Below are 23,053 nucleotides of genomic sequence, written 5' to 3' on the forward strand. Positions count from 1 at the left end.
AGTATAGAATTTACAGAGAAGACTACGTGACCCAAGTTGCAGCCAAGGTCTAAAAAGTCAACGAACCTGAGCTACAGAGCTGTCTGTCCTCAGAAGACCCCTTCCATAGCAAGGGTGAGGGAACAGACTCCAAAGCCAAAAAGACACTGACGGGAGGACGATCAGAGAGGTGCGCCGGAGAGGTGCGTCATTGAGCAGCCTGAACGTTCCCCTGAACGGTCCACGCAGAGAATTCTCGGAGATCATCCCCACGTAATTACATCATTATATTCTGACCCATAAGAGCGGCAGTTTGGGGCAAGCCTAGGGTTAGAATAAGCATAGCTGACAAATTCACCCAAATGTATATTTCTCTTGCATACTTTCTTTTTTCTCTCTCTCTTTGAAATCCCCATTTTGGGTTGGCCCATTATACTAAGTTCTAATCAATAGCCTATAATGTGTTTTGTATATATGTATATTTTATCATCATGTTAACTTTTTAGTAAATAAATATTCAACTAAGATTGGTGTGGTACGAACTCATTGGTGAGACCACGGGCTATAAGACGTTCAGAACGAGACTGTAGAGGTAACTGGTTAATTAACGGCTGTTGTAAAATCGATATTCTGATATTCTTTGAGTTAATTTGGGAAATAGAAACTCAATAAAAACTAGTTTTACCATGGTGCCCCAGGTTAATGAGTTAATAATTGCTTGATTCAGATAATCACGCCATTAGAAACTTTTAATCATTCGATGAACAACAGTCGTCACATTAACTAATAATACGTCACGACGCTGTCATGGTTAAAACATATACATTCCATGTCCTAGGTGGCGCAGCGGTCAAAAGCACCACAGTGCTGAAGCACAATTGGCCCAGTGCCTTCCGGGGTAGGCGAGCGTTTGGCCAGTGGGACTTTCCTTGCCTCATTATGCTCTAACGACTCTTTGTGATAGGGCCGGGCACCTGCAAGCTGACTCCGGTCGTCAGTTGAACAGTGTTTTCTACGACACATTGGTGCGACTGTCATCCTGGTAAAGCAAGCAGTGTGATAAGAAGTAGGAGGCCAGACGGTACATGTTTCGGAGGATGCATGACTCGACCTTCGCCTCTCCCGAGCCCATTGAGGAGTTGCAGAGATGAGCCAAGGGACCTAATTCAAAAAATAAGCTTGTGGTCATACCACCCTGAACACGCCTGTTCAGGGTCGGGCCTGGTTAGTCCTGGTATGGGAGACCACCTGGGAATACAATATATAGACATATATTTTTTTAAACATGGATTCAGTGGTTGTAAAGGTGGGGAGAGGTTTATTCATAATAAAGAGATGCTCTGCTTTTTTGACACCACACTCCAAAACAAGTCCTGCAGGCTCTAGTTTAGTCTTATCTTGATTATTTACCAGTCATGTGGTCAAGTGCTGTAAAGAACAACCTATACTCTAAGAAAAAAGGGTCCCAAAATGGTTATTTGGCTCTCTCCATCGGCTCTCTCCACACTCTTTTGGGTCTCATGTAGAACCTTCTGTGCAAAGGGTTTTACATGGAATTTTTTTTAAACCTGGAACCAAAAACGGTTATTCAAAGAGTTATTCAATGGGGACAGCCGTAGAACCCTTTTTTTTCTCAGTGTTAAGCTGAAGCAGGTCCAGAAAAGAGCAGCACGCCTTGCTCTTAATTGTAATCAGAGGGCTAATATAAATATTTTGCATACCAGTCTCTCTTGGCTAAGAGTTGAGGAGAGACTGACTGCATCACTTCTTCTTTTTATAAGAAACAATAATGTGTTGCCTGTGAGCATTATTATAGCTTCACGTTTCGTATGTTCGCATTGTTCTTTTGTTCTTTTGGAGTTTTCTATTCCAAAATAAACGATGGAAACATACCACACTGCATCTTGGTCCACTCCTTATGACGAACGTGACAATACAGTATTATACAGAGCCATTATTGCATGGAACTCCCTTCCATCTCATCTTGCTCCAATGAACAGCAAACCTGGTTTCAAAAAACAGATAAAATAACACCTCATGGCACAACGCCTCTCTCCTATTTCACCTAGATATTTTGTGTGTATCTATTGGTATAGTATGTAGGCCATATGTGCTGTTTGTAAATGTATGCAGTTCTGTCCTTGAGCTGTTCTTGTCTATTAATTTTCTGTATTATGTAATGTGTCATGTTTTGTCTGGATGGTTGAACCCAGGAAGAGTAGCTGCTGATTTTGGAACAGCTAATGGGGATCCTAATAAAATACACATTTCACACACACACACACACATACACATGCGCGCACACGCACGCGCACACACAGAGAGAGAGAGAGAGAGAGAGAGACAGACAGACAGACACACAGGAGAGAAGACAGGATAATTAGGAGTACAAATATTAATGGAAGTTAAAGACAGACTAACAAACCCAATTACTACATTAGCCGGCCAATTTAGATGAGAGTTCCGAGAAACCAGCAGGCAGGACTTTGTTGAAATAGACCAGCAGTCTCCATGCATTAACAATGGAATGAATTCCCCTGTCGTCCCCAAACAGGAAGAATAGAGCAGATACAGCCATAAGTTCTGCCTGTATACTGCAGTATAAAGCCAGCCACATTCCCCTGCTCTCCAGGCTGAATGGACGAGTCAGAGACCAACACTCCTTTTTTTCCCGCCTCATAAAGACGGAGGACCCAAGAGATAGAAGACTCAGGGGAGAAGTGGGAGAAGGGGGAGGAGGAGTGGTTTGTACTGCTGTTGCAGTTTTCTTCCACCGCTGCTTGATAAGCTGCCTCCCTTCTAATGCCCAATCCATTTCCACTACTCAATATGCTTCCTCTTGTCCAGCCCATCCCTGGGAGACCTGCAGAATGCTCCAGCACTCCCACTCCGGCCAATCACCAACACCCCGAGGCTACATTAGGGCCTTATTGGCAGGCTGTGGGCAACCAACGCCTGGCCAATCAGGTGGAGCCAAGAGCTGAATGGATTTTCTGTTTGGCTGTGGGAGGTGCGAGACCTGCCAATGAGGGCTCAGGAGTGGCATTGTGTGTCTCTGAGGGAGGCTGCCAGAGGGTCAGCCTGAGGACTGCAGAATGACAGTTATTTAGTGAGATGCAGAGCATAGCATGGTCTCCCGAGTGGCACAGTGGTCTAAGGTACTGTATCTCAGTGCTAGAGGCGTCACTGCAGACCCTGGTTTGATTCCAGGCTGCATCACAACTGGCCGTGATTGGGAGTCCCATAGGGCGGCGCATAATTGGCCCAGCATCGTCCGGGCTAGGGTTTGGTCGGGGTAGGCCGTCATTGTAAATAAGAATTTGTTCTTAACTGACTTGCCTGGTTAAATAAAGGTTAAATAAAATAAAATAGCTGCGGGACGTAGGGGTGCGAAGGGTTCTGCAGCAACCCTAAAAAAATGTAATACATGTAAAAATATATATTTTTAACAAAAGTAGTGTGCTGGGCCTTTAAGAGTCCTGTTTTAGTAGACCGATATAGCCATCTGCAGCACTGGCAAAGCCCCCACCCACCCCGTTCATTTTTTTTTTGCATCACCCCCACCCCAAACTACTGCTCGCAGCTATGGGGCAGAGCTCTATGTCAGTCAGTGGAGGGATTGCCTTTGTACAGCTAGGCAAGTTACTGGGACTCTGTAGACACAGGCACAGGCACAAGCACTTAGTACAAACACACACATGCAAGTACAAACACACACATGCAAGCACGAAAGCGCACATCCTATACAGCTTTCCTAATACATTTTAGTGAACATTTTAATGTAAAAACTAGTGGGTATCACAGAGAAATGCTAGACTAAAATAACTGGAATATGAATGTATTAATAAACCAATACAGTGTTTCTACCTAGTTCTATAAACAGTGGTGTATTACCATACCATAGAGATGATTCTCTCCCACACATACACCAACTTTTATTGGTTTATTGAGTCAAGAGCAGGGTTTAATTTAGCATTTCATTCTACCTAGGGAGACTAACTTATTAAAAACTTGAGCTTCATCTCGAGCATAGAAAGCTGGCTGCAAAACTTGTTCTGACAAGTAACTGCCCGCTTCTGTAGGTGTAGTCACAATATTTTGTTTTTGTTGAAAATTGTATGCCTCCTGCATTCAATTTACATAAAATCCCACCAAATGAGTGGCTTCCAACCATCGTGTGACTCAAGCAGAAGAGTTTAGGGACAACTTGATAACTCCATCATAACACCTACCCAGAGGTGTCGTGTCATATTATGCATAATTGTTTGCCTATGGTAAAGGAAAAACATTTGCTTGGTCTGATTGGTGTCTGCCTCACCTCAGGATCGTCCTTGACGTTTAGAAAAGAATGTAATGACTTTCCAAAGCACACAGTGTAGATTACAGTTCTCTTCAGAGTGGGCGTAACGCTCTCACATATCAGGACTTCAATCAAATGCCCTCTCATTCCATTCCTCTGCCTTGCCCAAGGACTGGGTTTTTATAATTGATCTCCTTTATCACCCCTTCTTTTATAATTATTTAGTTCATTCTGGTGTGTGTCTGACTGGGAGTCAGTGGTGAGGACGGAGAGGAGCAGAGAGGCTCATCTCTCCCCGTTTGGACTGGTTTAAATCAGATGTGGCATTAGGTCCAGCCTTGTAGGAGGTGCTGGAGGAGACAGGTGCTGGAGGAGACAGGTGCTGGAGGAGACAGTTGAGATGAGACTGCTACAAATGGCCTGAAACTAATGCTGCTCTCTGAAACTAAAGCTGTTCTCTCTCACCTCACATGTTTACTATGCTCTCTCTCTCTCTCTCTCTCTCTCCTCCAATCCCAATCTGTCCCATTTTCTCTCTTTCTACTCTCCATCTCTTTCGCTATCTATTTAATTATAGCTGTTTTCAATCTCCAGTTGCATTAATCTTACCTCTGTCAAGAGCAATACTTTATTGGACAGTGAATGGCATGGGGAAAATATTGCATTTTACCACAATGGTAAATTATTGCCATCAACATTTACATTTACATTTAAGTCATTTAGCAGACGCTCTTATCCAGAGCGACTTACAAATTGGTGCATTCACCTTATGACATCCAGTGGAACAGTAGTGCATCTAAATCTTTTAAGGGGGGGGTGAGAGGGATTACTTTATCCTATCCTAGGTATTCCTTAAAGAGGTGGGGTTTCAGTCTAGCTGCGACACTACTTGAGATGGCTTGAGATGGCTTGAGACTTGAGATGGCTCATGAGGGTTTTGCACTTCACAATAAAACCTCCCTGAAGTGGAATGTTGGTGCTGCTAGTTTTACTCTAATCAGTTCCCTTCTGTTCATAAGGGAAGATGGTCTACTCAATGTGTCATGCAGTGATATCCCTTATAAACATATCTAATATACCTTCCCTGGACCAGCTAGACTAGCAGCTAGACTGTCCAGGACTTTCAGAACTGCCTAGGGAAGATAGAGAGAGAGGTGTGTGATGTGTGTGAGGATAATCAGGATATGGCCGGACATCTCTGGGTGGAGTATTAAAATCACATTGCTGAAGTGGATATTAGAGTCTCCCAGCCAGCCACAATGCAGAACAGATCACAATCAATAACACAGGCACATTTACCTCCTGCTGCACCATATTATTTGTGTTGATGGAAGCATACATTTTCTCCATCTGTTCAACTAAATTAAACCAAATCCAAGGCCAATCTGGCAAACCCTGTTTTTCAGATGAAAATGGGTAATTACTCTCAAAAGGGTAGCACTTTCCTGCAGTCAATGACCAAAAGCGCTCTCTTTGGCCTCATGGGTGGAATGTTATTTGTATTTTTCATAATTTAATAATTAATCAATATATACTTTTTTTAACCTCTAGTGACACCCCCATTCCGGATCCGGGAGCGTAATCATCGACTGACACTAATTAGCATAACGCAACGAACATAAATATTACTAGAAAATATTCCTATTCATGAAAATCACAAGTGAAATATATTGAGACACAGCTTAGCCTTTTGTTAATCACCCTGTCATCTCAGATTTTCAAAATATGCTTTACAGCCGAAGCAAGACAAGCATTTGTGTAAGTTTATCGATAGGTTAGCATAGCATTATGTCCAGCTAGCAGCAGGTAACTTTGTCACGAAAATCAGAAAAGCAATCAAATTAAATCGTTTACCTTTGATGAACTTCGGATGTTTTCACTCACGAGACTCCCAGTTAGATAGCCAATGTTCCTTTTTTCCGAAAATATTATTTTTGTAGGCGAAATAGCTCCGTTTCTTCTTCACGTTTGACTGAGAAATCGGCCGAAAAATAATCCAAATTAGCTCCATAATATCGAAAGAAACACGGCAAACGTTGTTTATAATCAATCCTCAAGGTGCTTTTCAAATATCTATTCGATAATAATATCCACCGGGACAATTGGTTTTTCAGTAGGACCGATTGGAAAAATGGCTACCTCTGTATTTTACGCGAGAATCACTCTGAGAGCCATCAGGTGACCACTTACACAATGTAGCCACTTACGGGTATTCTTCAACATAAAGGCGTAAAACTACATCACAGTGCTGAAGACACCTTGAGGAATACGTAGAAAAAGTAATCTGGTTGATAGCCCATTCACTGCTCAATAGGGACGCATTGGAACGCAGAGCTTTCAAAACATGAGGCACTTCCAGGTTTGGATTTTTCTCAGGCTTTCGCCTGCAATATCAGTTCTGTTATACTCACAGACAATATTTTTTACAGTTTTGAAAACTTTAGAGTGTTTTCTATCCTAAGCTGTCAATTATATGCATATTCTAGCATCTTGTCCTGACAAAATATCCCATTTACTTTGGGAACGTTATTTTTCAAAAAATTAAAATACTGCCCCCTAGTCACAAGAGGTTTTAAACAATGAAAATCTGGTGTTTCTATGGCAAACAGTTATGATATGGTACAGGTGTCTTCTTTTTAAGCCCATAACCATGTGTGTGAAGTGTATACTTTCGTTTCAAAGTAGATTTGTTTAAGACTACCAAGAAACACTCTGTGTGACTCTGATTTAGCCTACTGTGAACCGTGTGTGGAGTGTGTGTGGAGCTGTTTAACATCATAAAATGCTAGAGAGATAGATTGAGACTTTCCACAGCTCTGGAGGAATCAGTGTTCTGTGAGTGTGCTGCTGTAACCACAGGGGTTGTTCCCGGCCACCTCCAAGACAAGAGAGATAAATAACTAAATCCCTCTGCTCTCTTCACTGGCCAGCTGTCACAATGGAACAGCCCAGTCAAGCTGTGTTGCAGAGAGAAATGAGGATATAATACCTCACGGGGCCATGGACGTGATGCATATCCCCCATGGCTAAGGAACAGGGCTCTCTTTCACCACTGCTAGAGGTTGTGGCCGACACACACACATACACACACACACACACACACACACACACACACACACACACAAAGGAACACCTGAGGTGTCAGTAAACCCAACCATCTGAAGCTGAACATGAGGTAAGGGGATGAAAGTCTGTCTATTCTTCTCTAGCAGGGTGGTACAATACAACCATGATCCTGCAGTTTGTTTGTGTGAGTGAGTGTTTTTTTTGTTGCTTTGGTTGAAAATCTGTCCTCTTGCCGACTCGTTGGTGAAAGGCGATTTCAGTAATCCGGGAGTGTAAGCCGCATGGTACAAATGGGCGTGAGAGAGCTCTGTGGTGTCCCAGAGAAAGCTGTCTCTGGCCTGGACATCTGGTGGACTGATAACAGGCTGCACAGTTTACAGGAGCATCCTGGAACCATGGAGCTGGTAGACATAGCTGCCATAGCATGACAACAGGAATGGAGCTTGTTTGTCATGTCACTTCTAAAACAGTTAGTTAGTTAATAGTAAAATCCCTGTTGTCCAGTGAGCTAGATTAAACAACTCCTGCATGCCTGCATACACACACACATACAAGCAACTGAAAGTGTGCTAAATACTCCTGAATTCATTGAACAACTGTTCAAGCAGAGCTGTGTTTGTCTCCATCTCTGTATCTGTCCTCTTGTAGAGTGTTTTGGTATATGTATTTGTAGTGTCTTAAGCATACCAGACAAATCACTTGGCATCACCACTCAAATCGGAGAGAAGTGTCCCTCTCTTTACCTGCTGAAGGCTCTTGATAGAAAATAACTGGGTAGTTTTCTGTTCAGCCCTTCATAGTGAGTAGCCAGGTTTCCATCCAATTCATGCGAATATTCTAAAATCTGCATAAAAACAATATGCACATTTTCCCACCAGAGATGTGCTTCCATCAAATTGCCTTGTTGCGGATAAAAGGCTGTGCGTGAGGATCAGTAGTGCACATAAAAATTACTTTTGTGGTTAAATTCCTATGTACTGAAAATGAAAAAAAATTAAAATGGGTTTCCATCACATTTTCAACTCTACTGATGGTTTTGTCAGAAAAAGGTTTCGTTCTTTAGCGATTGTGCTCACTCTGGTATTGGCACCTGTGCTCTACCCAACTGCGATCATAATGTCACCAAAATAAAACCCTCTATTTTTTGGAAACGAGCATCAAGTTCATCACCTTGCACTTTCACCATCCTGTGTGGTTCATCATAACTTATTTAATCTGTAGCCTAATCAACTGCATTCCCGAGTCATAGTGGGAGGACTACACAAAAAAAATTGTGTGACTCCAAGTTTCGATACGATGGTTATTATATCAATATTTGCGCATAAAAGCGTTTCCACCACCATTTCTTGCATAATACATTTTACAGACACAAAAAAATCCCACCTTATCTAGCTTATTTTGTTTTGTCGACATTTGGAACGTTTACCGACAAATTTGCTGTCTCCATCAGGCCTGTTGTGTCATTTTTAATCCGACATGTACTCTACTCTCAGAAAAAGGTTGGATGGATACCTGGTTACTGTCTGAGATTTACCCTTTTCTTCATTTCCTGAGGTAAGTAAAGCGAGTAAAACAAAGCCCAACTGTCTCTGTATGTGTAGACCATCTATCTGATGCTGATCCATCTATCTGATGCTGTCTGGCCCAAAAGTGTATGACATTGTTGCCACCCGTAGCATTGAGTGCAACAGAAGCCAGCGAGCATTCGGCATCCATTGATAAAAAAGTATAAAATAACAGCCAATCGGCGTTGAGCTTAACTGAGTGAGCTCAACTGTGAATGGTCCTGGCGCACCAAAAAAAAGTGTAAAGGGAAGCCAGTTTGGATTTGGCGTCACTCCTATCAAATCACATTGAGAGCATATGTCACTGACAGAAACAACTTGAATTGTTGCATCTCGTTGTGTTGTTGTCCTCCAGTGACGAGATAGCTAGCTAAACTTAGCCCTTTCCTAAATGGAGATAGGGACTTGTGGTTTTACTTAATTCTCCGTATTGGCCAATGATTATAATGGTGATTCTGATCCAGCCATTAATTCATACTTTGCGACACTGGCCTGTTCGGCAACGTTAGCTAGTTAACATTAGCCCGATGAAAGGAAGTTAGGCTAGCGAGCAAGCATTTTAGTTAGGTAGCCTAGGACAACAAAAAATAAAAGCGTATGTCCGTTTCGTCAACATCAAAGAGAGGAGGATGGCATTGGCGTTTCCCTTCAAGTAGGGTTAGTCAACATATTTTTTCACTTTCATGAACATGCACGCACACGCACACACACACACAAACAGAAATCAGAAACATGGACAGCCAACTCATATTTAGCTAACGTTGATTGGACTAAATTGTTTTTGGTATCTTTTCGTTGTCACTGTATTAGATCAAGGATAGGTGATTTGATGATGTTGAAATGTTGAAGTTGAAATGGTGCTGGAAAAGTGGAAGCAGCCCTGTTTTGTTTGCGACTTGCAGTAACTCTCCGTGGTTGTAAATCAATAGCTGTTTAGTTGTCCGGAAATTTAGGAAACATTAACTTCCTTGACCATGCTGTAGGTCATGTAGCTGTTTGTTATATGCAATATGCTTTGTGGACTTCACCTGACAGAGGTTGCTCTCCGGTTTTGTGATGAAACAAAGGTGTGGTTGAATTTATTCTGCCAATGTGTCGTCTTATTGTCTGTGCCTTAGGCCTATATATCACGGTGTCATAACATATGAACGAACAGGTTATAGAGCAAATAACACAATTATCACAACACATATGTTGTAATATGGCTTTTTTTCTGGCTTCCCCAGTGATTAGACCCACGCACCGCTACTGAGTGAACCTCCAACAGACGTGGGTTGTCTGACTTGAAGATGTCTTTGGAATGTATTTTTGGCTCAAATGAAAGTAAAAAGACAACTTCAGAAAAGGTGTATGATGGGCAGTAACAAAACAGAGCAAGATTGGGTTATTGTAATCAGAATTGATGATGAACTCATTTCTAATTTACAACAAAAAGACAACTTGGACTTAAATGGTTATTGATAAGTGTAATAACTGTCACGCACTCTGACAAGCATTTGTGGGAAGGGTCCTCTGGAGTTTTCAGGCACATTGATTGGTGGGATGACCCAGTCCCGCTTCTGTCGTCTCAGTCCATTGGCAGAGGAGCTTTTTTGATGTTTCCGTGGAAACTTGATAACCCTGGGATTAGAGTCCCAGGCCCTTGCAATCATATCCTCCACTCCAATCTGAAAGGAGAAGAAATCAACACATTATTGACCTACAGCATTCCAACAATGAATTGAGAGACAACCAAACTATGTATAGTCTCCCACTGAATGATGATACATGAGAGGTCAATATAAAGGAGTAGAGTGTCACTGTTTTGTTTGTTCATCTTCTAAAAGTGTGGAACATACAGGTGACAAATACATCATAAAGATCAAACTTGACAGATGATAAGAAACAGAATACTATGTTTCTTTCAGTTAATACAAAAATTCTAATATAATCTACACTTTCCAGCCATCACCTTTCATGTACTTCGGAAACAACCTAAAAGGACCAAGAATTAGGATACATTCCAGGCATTAGTCTTGCAGACAGGTTACCAATGACCTATGAACAGTCCTCAGAGGTTGACTTCTATGTCTTTATCCAGCAAAAAGCCTTCTGACAGAGTCACAGAGCTGTGCTGCTCAGTGTGATGCACTCTGTGACATATCCCACTCCAAATGAAAAGGGATTGATGAAATATCACTTCAATAACAGCGAGATCAGAATATAAGGACCAACAGTGATCCTGCAGTGTGTGATATAATAGCTGATTCACTGGTCTTATAAGCAAAAACTAGATCCTCAGAGCATGTAAGGGGAATATACTGTTAGACAAAAGGGGAGGTGAATAAAATACAAAAACTGAAAACATAAAACTGTTTTTAATTACAGTTTTACACCTTGCCTTATTTCCCTAATCTTAATCCTTCATTAGACTTTTTAATTTTCTCTTGCATGTTTTATCCCCTCATGTTAATAAAAGGTGCACTGCACACTGGTGTAAACTCATTGTAAATCTGGCCCTATGTGTTTGAGAAGGTGTACTGTGTATACATTGGCAGAGCTATGTCAAGTGTATATATGGTATCTATAGTATCTAGTGAGGGTTGTTTTGTCCTCATGTCTGATTTGTTGTTTGTGTAATCCAGTGATTCTGCTGTTTCTCCTGCTCCCCACTCACAGAGACAAGCATGCTGCTGTGAATTCTGTTCAGAGGACACACATGAACCCTTGCAAAGTGCGAAGACGCACACACACGCACACACACACACACACACACACACACACACACACACACACACACACACACACACACACACACACACACACACACACACACACACACACACACACACACACACACACAGGTCAGCCTGTCAATACACATGCAGTTTGTCATACAGAGAGACAGATGCAAGTTAAACCAGAGCAAACATACTGTATTTTTCCCCCCTTTTGTTTTAATTCTTCACGGCTTAGTGGATTTGACTACAGGGCTTACAGCAGGCCTCCTGATAGCAGCAGGTGGCCAGACAGGAGAGAGAGGGGGAAGGACCAGATGTGGTGCCCTGATAAGATAACTCTAGCTTCAGCTTCAGCTCCACTCAACCACACCACTCCCAGTTACCAGCACAGGGGCAGTGGGGCAAGATGGGAGTGTGCCATTCCTTCCATGGGCGGTAGGTGGAATTAGTGTGTGTGTGTGTGTGTGTGTGTGTGTGTGTGCGTGCGTGTGTGTGTGTGTGTGTGTGTGTGTGTGTGTGTGTGTGTGTTGGTGTGTGTTGGTGTGTGTTGGTGTGTGTGTGTGTGTGTGTGTGTGTGTGTGTGTGTGTTGGTGTGTGTGTTTCACATAGACAAAGAGAAGGAGAAAGGGGGAAGAAAAGACAGATAAAATGCCAAAGTTAGATCCTAGAATATATTTAAAGAAGGCAGAGAGGGTGGAGTAGCTGGAGAAAAAGTATATATGGAAACATGCTGATAGGTGAGGATGAGTAAGGATGGTACCCATGATGCTCCAAGGCTTCCCTGTCTCTGCATAGACCCCCTGTTTCTGCCCAATGTGTTCACTCCCTGTCCGTATCGGCAGCCCCAGCTATCTGTTGAATAACACACACAGCGTTGCTGCTCTCCATCATTATCAGCGCCTCAGCCTGCTGGGGAAAGCGGAAACATCAGGACAGCTGATAATGTGGTCGATGCATCCGATCTGCGTTGCATTGGCAAACTCCCACACCTCCAAACATAGTGCCAGGCAGACACAACAGAGCAGAGAGGACATCTTTATTCAGAGTCTGTCTATGGATGATACCACTGCAGCAGGGCCACATTGCTCACACGCCAAACAGCATGACAAATGACAGGCCTTTGAAGCTGGCATTATGACAAACATCATCATAATTACAAAGGAAAAAGAGGAAACTGGAACAGGCCTTTTCTGCTGTGAGAAAGGTATGTTGGGGATAATAATAATAGTTTGGTAGGTGCTTAAATTTGTCCTATATTACAAATGGGCATTAATATGCATGTGTGAATTTGAAATGTTTTTTTTTGCATATCCCAACTCTCCCTGAGACCCTCAGAGAGTGGGGTCACAGCCAGGGTCTGCCATGATCAACAGTGACCCTGTAGCAAGTATGGTTAAGTACCTTGCTCAAGGGTACATCAACAGATTTTTCACCTTTTCAGCTCTGGGATTTGAACAAGCAACTTCACTGTTACTGGCCCACTGCTCTAACCACTAGGCTACCTGCCGCCTGTGTGTACACATGCATGCATGTGTGTGTGTGAGTGTGAATGTGTGTGTGCAAGCAGGAATCAATGAGTGTGAAATCAGTCCCAGAACTGCCCAGAGCTCCCCAGGCCCAGAGCTAGAGGGCAGGCCAGATGGCTGCTCTCGCCTCCTAGACAGGCTGCATGTCACTGGGGCATCAGTCAGCCCCGCAGCCCTGGAGCTGACATCTGGAGGTTATCATTCTGAAGAGCAGAAGGCAACACTAAACAGGGACTTTCAATTACACAATATCAAGTATGTGCTAGTTTCCCATCCTCCATTCACTGTTGATCTCAGGCCATGTAATTTAATGTTTTCTATTTTTCCATTAGCCTTCCACACTGATTATCATTGATGAGAGCTGATCAGAGTGGTGATCTGTGGTGAACAGGATGTGAGGGTAGGAAAATCAAGAGAAGAGAAGTATCTGAAATTTCTCATCTTACTGAATCAAGTACATTTTAGGAAGCAGCTATGACTATTGATGCATTCCTCTTATGGATGTAGAACTGGGCTGCAATCACAGCATAGACAAGTCATCATGACCTCACTGCCATATCCACTACTGCCTCCTCACGGACCACTTAGACTCTAGGTCCTAAACTCCTCCGCACTATGGTTTTTTGCTCTAATCTAACACAAACAGTTAGTCTGGGGAAGAGCAAAATGTATGCAAATCAAATAATAATGGATCATCAGGCTCCCAGAGTACTGGTGCATAACTGCATGAAAAGGCAGGCCAGAGCAACATGAAATCAGCTGGGGGTATATGCATATTGAGTCGAGTACACTGGCACCATAGTGTGAGTACTGTACATAACCTGCATTGAGGGACTTCACAGCCAGAATGACAGGAGGCAGCCAAACTACGATCATATTCAAATATATAAATGTACATCCAATACAAATAGATAAGCTATAATGCACACACCAACACATACACCAAGCACTATGTACAGTTAATCTAGGAAGAGGTAAATTCAGCAATTAATAGAACATAATAATCGAGGAGTACATTGAGTCCCTGTACACGTCTGCTCTGAAACTTAATACTTGCACCTACCTTGAAATGGAACTGTCTGTCTTTTAATCACCTCAAATCAAAATCAAATCAAAAAATTATTTGTCACATACACATGGTTAGCAGATGTTAATGCGAGTGTAGAAAAATGCTTGTGCTTCTAGTTCCGACAATGCAGTAATAACCAACGAGTAATCTAACCTAAAAATTCCACAACTACTACCTTATACACACAAGTGTAAAGGGATAAAGAATATGTACATAAAGATATATGAATGAGTGAGAGTACAGAACGGCATAGGCAAGATGCAGTAGATTGTATCGAGTACAGTATATACAGTGGGGCAAAAAAGTTTTTAGTTAGCCACCAATTGTGCAAGTTCTCCCACTTAAAAATATGAGAGAGGCCTGTAATTTTCATCATAGGTACACTTCAACTATGACAGACAAAATGATTTTAAAAATCCAGAAAATCACATTGTAGGATTTTTAATGAATTTATTTGCAAATTACGGTGGAAAATAAGTATTTGGTCACCTACAAACAAGCAAGATTTCTGGTTCTCACAGACCTGTAACTTCTTTTTAAGAGGCTCCTCTGTCCTCCACTGTATTAATGGCACCTGTTTGAACTTGTTATCAGTATAAAAGACACCTGTCCACAACCTCAAACAGTCACACTCCAAACTCCACTAAGGCCAAGACCAAAGAGCTGTCAAAGGACACCAGAAACAAAATTGTAGACCTGCACCAGGCTGGGAAGACTGAATCTGCAATAGGTAAGCAGCTTGGTTTGAAGAAATCAACTGTGGGAGCAATTATTAGGAAATGGAAGACATACAAGACCACTGATAATCTACTTCGATCTGGGGCTCCACGCAAGATCTCACCCCGTGGGGTCAAAATGATCACTAGAACGGTGAGCAAAAATCCCAGAACCACACGGGGGGACCTAGTGAATGACCTGCAGAGAGCTGGGACCAATGTAACAAAGTCTACCATCAGTAACACACTACGCGGCCAGGGACTCAAATCCTGCAGTGCCAGACGTGTCCCCCTGCTTAAGCCAGTACATGTCCAGGCCCGTCTGAAGTTTGCTAGAGAGCATTTGGATGATCCAGAAGAAGATTGGGAGAATGTCATATGGTCAGATGAAATCAAAATATAACTTTTTGGTAAAAACTCAACTCGTCGTGTTTTGAGGACAAAGAATGCTGAGTTGTATCCAAAGAACACCATACCTACTGTGAAGCATGGGGGTGGAAACATCACGCTTTGGGGCTGTTTTTCTGCAAAGGGACCAGGACAACTGATCCGTGTAAAGGAAAGAATGAATGGGGCCATGTATCGTGAGATTTTGAGTGAAAACCTCCTTCCATCAGCAAGGGCATTGAAGATGAAACGTGGCTGGGTATTTCAGCATGACAATGATCCCAAACACACCGCCCGGGCAATGAAGGAGTGGCTTCGTAAGAAGCATTTCAAGGTCCTGGAGTGGTCTAGCCAGGATCCAGATCTCAACCCCATAGAAAATCTTTGGAGGGAGTTGAAAGTCCCTGTTGCCCAGCAACAGCCCCAAAACATCACTAGGAAGCTCTAGAGGAGATCTGCATGGAGGAATGGGCCAAAATACCAGCAACAGTGTGTGAAAACCTTGTGAAGACTGAGAACCTTGTGAAAACGTTTGACCTCTGTCATTGCCAACAAAGGGTATTTAACAAAGTATTGAGATAAACTTTTGTTATTGACCAAATACTTATTTTCCACCTTAATTAATTTGCAAATAAATTCATTAAAAATCCTACAATGTGATTTTCTGGATTTTTTTCTCATTTTTTCTGTCATAGTTGAAGTGTACCTATGATGAAAATTACAGGCCTCTCTCATCCTTTTAAGTGGGAGAATTTGCACAATTGGTGGCTGACTAAATACTTTTTTGCCCCACTGTACATATGAGATGAGTAATGTAGGGTATGTAAACATATAAAAGTAGCATAGTTTAAAGTGGCTAGTGATACATGTATTATATTAAGATGGCAAGATGCAGTAGATGATATTTTTTAAATCTTTATTTAACTTGGCAAGTCAGTTAAGAACAAATTCTTATTTTCAATGACGCCCTAGGAACAGTGGGTTAACTGCCTGTTCAGGGGCAGAACGACAGATTTGTACCTTGTCAGCTCGGGGGTTTGAACTTGCAACCTTCCGGTTACTAGTCCAACGTAATGTAACGTAATGTACGGTATGTAAACATTATATTAAGTGGCATTGCTTAAAGTGGCTAGTGATACATTTTTTACATCAATCTCCATCAATTTCCACTATTAAAGTGAGCTGGAGTTGAGTCAGTATGTTGGCAGCAGCCACTCAATGTTAGTAGTGTCTGTTTAACAGTATGATGGCCTTGAGATAGAAGCTCTTTTTCAGTCTCTCGGTCCCTGCTTTGATGCACCTGTACTGACCTCGCCTTCTGGATGATAGCGGGGTGAACAGGCAGTGGCTCGGGTGGTTGTTGTCCTTGATGATCTTTATGGCCTTCCTGTGACATTGGGTGGTGTAGGTGTCCTGGAGGGCAGGTAGTTTGCCCCCGGTGATGCGTTGTGCAGACCTCACTACCCTCTGGAGAGCCTTACGGTTGTGGGCGGAGCAGTTGCCGTACTAGGCGGTGATACAGCCCGACAGGATGCTCTCGATTGTGCATCTGTAGAAGTTTGTGTGCTTTTGGTGACAAGCCAAATTTCTTCAGCCTCCTGAGGTTGAAGAGGCACTGCTGCGCCTTCTTCACAACGCTGTCTGTGTGGGTGGACCAATTCAATTTGTCCGTGATGTGTACGCCCAGGAACCTAAAACTTACTACCCTCTCCACTACTGTACCGTTGATGTGGATAGGGGGGTGCTCCCTCTGCTGTTTCCTGAAGTCCACGATCATCTCCTTTGTTTTGTTGACGTTGAGTGTGAGGTTATTTTCCTGACACCACACTCCGAGGGCCCTCACCTCCTCTCTGTAGGCCGTCTCGTCGTTGTTGGTAATCAAGCCTACCACTGTAGTGTTGTCCGCAAACTTGATGATTGAGTTGGAGGCGTGCATGACCACGCAGTCGTGGGTGAACAGGGAGTACAGGAGAGGGCTCAGAACGCACCCTTGTGGGGCCCCAGTGTTGAGGATCAGCGGGGTGGAGATGTTGTTACCTACCCTCACCACCTGGGGGCGGCCCGTCAGGAAGTCCAGTACCCAGTTGCACAGGGCGGGGTCGAGACCCAGGGTCTCCAGCTTGATGACGAGTTTGGAGGGTACTATGGTGTTAAATTCTGAGCTGTAGTCGATGAACAGCATTCTCACCTAGGTATTCCTCTCGTCCAGATGGGTTAGGGCAGTGTGGTTGCGATTGCGTCGTCTATGGACATATTGGTGCAGTAAGCAAATTGGAGTGGGTCTAGGGTGTCAGGTAGGGTGGAGGTGATATGGTCCTTGACTAGTCTCTCAAAGCACTTCATGATGACGGAAGTGAGTGCTACGGGGCGGTAGTCGTTTAGCTCAGTTACCTTAGCTTTCTTGGGAACAGGAACAATGGTGGCCCTCTTGAAGCATGTGGGAACAGCAGACTGAGATAAGGATTGATTGAATATGTCCATAAACACACCAGCCAGCTGGTCTGCACATGGTCATTCACCAAATATCTGTAGGATGGTTTAGCAACATTTAAATTGTATTGTTGTGATGACATGTTTCGGTGTGTAGTGGTCATAGGTAATCTGATTATTTCCCCCTCTCCCTTTCAGCACTATTGACACAGAGTAGCCAAAATGTCACACCAACTCTGTCACAGCATTTCACACATTTCAATGTCTGTGTGTCTTCACAACATTTCTGTGTTGCAGGCAATACTTTTATGGTAAAAGATACAAGATGTTGCACACCCAACCAAAAACATTTTATAGAGGTGCTGACTAACAAAGAGTAAATTATTAAAAAGATAGAAAGAAAGTCACACACTCTAATTATGCTCCCAAACATGTAATGGTTTATTATATAGTTGCTATACCCATTAACTGTTTGGGTGCATAATTAGAGTATTTTTTCACCTTTATTTAACCAGGTAGGCAAGTTGAGAACAAGTTCTCATTTACAATTGCGACCTGGCCAAGATAAAGCAAAGCAGTTCGACACATACAACGACACAGAGTTACACATGGAGTAAAACAGACATACAGTCAATAATACAGTAGAAACAAGTCTATATACGATGTGAGCAAATGAGGTGAGATAAGGCAAAAAAAAGGCCATGATGGCAAAGTAAATACAAAATAGCAAGTAAAACACTGGAATGGTAGATTTGCAGTGGAAGAATGTGCAAAGTAGAAATAAAAATAATGGGGTGCAAAGGAGCAAAATAAATAAATAAATAAAATACAGTAGGGAAAGAGGTAGTTGTTTGGGCTAAATTATAGGTGGGCTATGTACAGGTGCAGTAATCTGTGAGCTGCTCTGACAGTTGGTGCTTAACGCTAGTGAGGGAGATAAGTGTTTCCAGTTTCAGAGATTTTTGTAGTTCGTTCCAGTCATTGGCAGCAGAGAACTGGAAGGAGAGGCGGCCAAAGAAAGAATTGGTTTTGGGGGTGACTAGAGAGATATACCTGCTGGAGTGTGTGCTACAGGTGGGAGATGCTATGGTGACCAGCGAGCTGAGATAAGGGGGGACTTTACCTAGCAGGGTCTTGTAGATGACATGGAGCCAGTGGGTTTGGCGACGAATATGAAGCGAGGGCCAGCCAACGAGAGTGTACAGGTCGCAATGGTGGGTAGCATATGGGGCTTTGGTGACAAAACGGATTGCACTGTGATAGACTGCATCCAATTTGTTGAGTAGGTTATTGGAGGCTATTTTGTAAATGACATCGCCGAAGTCGAGGATTGGTAGGATGGTCAGTTTTACAAGGGTATGTTTGGCAGCACGAGTGAAGGATGCTTTGTAGCGAAAAAGGAAGCCAATTCTAGATTTTACTTTGGATTGGAGATGTTTAATATGGGTCTGGAAGGAGAGTTTACAGTCTAACCAGACACCTAAGTATTTGTAGTTGTCCACGTATTCTAAGTCAGAGCCGTCCAGTATGTGACTTTCTTTCTTTCTTTATATAGTCAATACTTTAAAACATCAATCTACTTCTCACTGAGTAGTTTCTATTGTTGAATCTGGGAATAAGCATTTCTGTATACAAGGCATTACCCTACAGTTGCTGTATTTTAAAGCACCTGTATTTTAAAGCACCCCCCCCCCCCCCCCCCCCCCCGGGTGCAAATTCTGGTTCTTGTCCTAGCACTAAACAGCTGATTCAAATAACCAACTCATCATCAAGCTTATTTTAGTCAGCTGTATAGCGCTAGGGTGTGCACCCAGGACCGAGTTTGGAAAACCCTGTTCTATGCCACATCAGCATGTCCTCTGAGCCCGTTTGTCATTGTGGGTCACACTGGAGGGAATACTACTGTGCCAGCGCGAAGGACAGTCTCTCTCTCTCTCTCTCTCTCTCTCTCTCTCTCTCTCTCTCTCTCTCTCTCTCTCTCTGTACCCTTTATGAACCATTCACCAAGCTTTTCCTGGAATTATTGTCTGTATGACCCAATACAGTGGCTAACCGACATCAAATGGGCAATGTGTTTAGGGCTGTAAAGGGTTAAAAGATGTGGAGCAGTCAGAATGTGCAGGAGTCTGAACATTTGCTGGAATTATACATTTCCATTATTTAGTTTTTCATGGCTATACAGTCGTGGCCAAATGTTTTGAGAATGACACAAATATTAATTTTCACAAAGTCTGCTGCCTCAGTTTGTATGATGGCAATTTGCATATGCTCCAGAACATTAAGAAGAGTGATCAGATGAATTGCAATTAATTGGAAAGTCACTCTTTGCCATGCAAATGAACTGAATCCCCCCAAAACATTTCCACTGCATTTCAGCCCTGCCACAAAAGGACCAGCTGACATCATGTCAGTGATTGGACTACTGAGTACTGGGGTAAAGTCATTTTCTCTGATGAATCCCCTTTCCGATTGTTTGGGGCATCCGGAAAAAAGCTTGTCCGGAGAAGACAAGGTGAGCGCTACCATCAGTCCTGTGTCATGCCAACAGTAAAGCATCCTAAGATCATTCATGTGTGGGGTTGCTTCTCAACCAAGGGAGTGGGCTCACTCACAAGTTTGTCTAAGAACACAGCCATGAATAAAGAATGGTACCAACAAATCCTCCGAGAACAACTTCTCCAAACCATCCAGGAACAGTTTGGTGATGAACAATTCCTTTTCCAGCATGATGGAGCACCTTGCCATAAGGCAAAAGTGATAACTAAGTGGCTCGGAGAACAAAAACGATATTTTGTGTCCATGGCCAGGAAACTCCCCAATCCCATTGAGAACTTGTGGTCAATCCTTAAGAGGCGGGTGGACAAACAAAAACCCACAAACTCCAAGCATTGATTATGCAAGAATGGGCTGCCTTCAGTCACGATGTGGCCCAGAAGATAATTGACAGCATGCCAGGGCGGATTGCAGAGGTCTTGAAAAAGAAGGGTCAACACTGCAAATATTGACTCTTCGCATCAACTTCATGTAAATGTCAATAAAAGCCTTTGACACTTATGAAATGCTTGTAATTATACTTCAGTATTCCATAGTAACATCTGACAAAAATATCAAAAGACGCTGAAACAGCAAAATTTGTGTCATTCTCAAAACTTTTGGCCACAACTTTACATTTAATTTTAATGAAGCAATTCAATTTACTTTTGACAACTTTCCCACAGGGCATAACAACAATTTTTCAGTTCGGAATCACCTGCTGACCGAAATTACACACTGCTGCCTGTTTGTATCAGAAATAAAAGTGTCTGGAAGGTACCTAGTTGTAAGGGCTTGCAACAAAAATGGATCAATTTAAAACACTGGTTACTGGTTTTCAAACATTTCTTGTTCTATTATTGAATCTCTCTGTTGCTCTCTTAATGTGGGAACATATTTCCATAGTGCTGCTACAATGTCACCTGACTCCCCCATGCCTCCCTCCGACAGACTGGAACATTAGCTTAATCAATGTCAATTATTTCATGCCCTTCATTATTGTGCTGTGAGGAGTTGGCAGAATTTTAATCCCAGCTCTGCAACTGCTTTACACTATTCTTGGATATTTTCTATGATTAAAAACATGACCTGGAGTAAGCATTAAGCCTCAGGCTATTCAACATCTTAAAAAGCAAATAATACAGTAGGTTGTTCCCTGAGAAATTCCTGTTTATGATAGAAGAACCTGAAATAATGTGGTTTTATATAATGTACTTGAGGATCATTGAAAACTGATCTTACCTGAGAGGCAGTTAGAGGTTTTGAAGTGTATAAATATGTTTCTATGCAAATGTACAACTGAGATACAGTACAGACTGTCAGTAGCAGGGGTGTGTCGGTTTGTATACCTGAGGCAAACTTTAGGTATGTGTCTGTTTAACTGCAGTGTAAATGATTGCAGTTTATATATGTTTACCTGACTCACAGGGACAGAGGGTTGGTGTCCAACCAAGGCCAGCTTGACCGTGGTCTCCCAGATGTGAGGGTCATGACCTCCGCGGGCGGTCACCATGAACTGGATCGGTTCTGACAGGTTGGCCACTTCCTGTTCCGCGTACACCGAGCCGTCAGGGCGCACACTGAAGTTAGGGTCACTGCTCTCGAAGCCCACTGCTTTACTGTGCTGGCAGTCCTCAAACTTTACTAGAAAGAGAGAGAGAGGGGGGTGGGGGGACGCAGTGGTAAGATTTAGGGGGTGAGGTGACATCTGGTGATATGTAACTGTTGTGAAATACTAGCATATTTTTTCCACCTTCCTAAAGTAATATCTCTCCTAATCCTGTCTTCAGAAGTGAAGACAACTTTGACTCTCCACTGAAATCAAAATTGATGCAAGAAAGACATCTGTATTTCCTTGCGTTTTCCAGGGGAGGTGGGGCTTCATGGAAGCTATGTAATATGAATGCATCAATATGAATGCATCATAATATGAATATGAATGTAATATGAATGCATCAGACTGTGCAATTAGGCTGGGTTTCTGTACAGCACTTTGAGATATCTGATGTACGAAGGGCTATATAAATACATTTGATTTGATTTGACTGTGAAGCTCTTTATCATTCTCAATCAAGTTACCACAAAACACAGAACACAATCTTAAATGACACACACTTTCCTTCCTTCCCCCTCCAGAGAGAGAGAGAGAGAGAGAGAGAGAGAGAGAGAGAGATCTCACAGCCAGTCATTATTGATTGATCAGATGCTGCACAGGAACTCTACATCTCGACATAGGAACCCACAACCCAATACATAAGTGCTCAGATATTCTACATCACTCACTCAAACATCAGTATTTTCTCTGCGTAAAGTCAGATTGTCTGTCAGTCTCCAATCTCTTTTCAGATTATTGGGGATTTTCATTCTCCTCAATGGGTGGGGAGAGAAATGGTGTGGATCACTTTGATATGGATGCTGCAATGATAGATGACATCCAGCTGCCATCTCAACCAATATGAAATCTGAGGGGAACATTCAAAGCTGTGCAGACTGAACGTTCAATATAAATACTATATCTTTACATTCTGAGTAATAATTCAAGCTTTTATATGTTTTGAAACAGTACTTTCAATTTAGATTTAAGAATTTCAGCCAAAACAATTTAACATCAATGTCAAGTCCTTTTACTTTTCAACATCACTTCGTCACTAGGGAGGCCATGTGTTGAAACATTCTGCCATCACCAAGTGTCCCATCAGTCAGGTGTTGAAGTAGAAACAGTGAGTCATGTAGGCAGTGGCTTGTCAGATAGGGAGGGTATGC

The 23,053-nt window shown here is 42.6% G+C and overlaps 1 pseudogene; it reads right to left on the bottom strand.

Moving 5' to 3' along the window:
- The window catches only part of LOC115143352 (cadherin-4-like), a 362,505-nt pseudogene that overhangs the window by 92,404 nt on the left and 247,048 nt on the right, over positions 1-23,053 (bottom strand).

Source organism: Oncorhynchus nerka, linkage group LG15 (assembly GCF_034236695.1).
Source record: "Oncorhynchus nerka isolate Pitt River linkage group LG15, Oner_Uvic_2.0, whole genome shotgun sequence".
In the NCBI taxonomy this organism is placed as follows: domain Eukaryota; kingdom Metazoa; phylum Chordata; class Actinopteri; order Salmoniformes; family Salmonidae; genus Oncorhynchus; species Oncorhynchus nerka.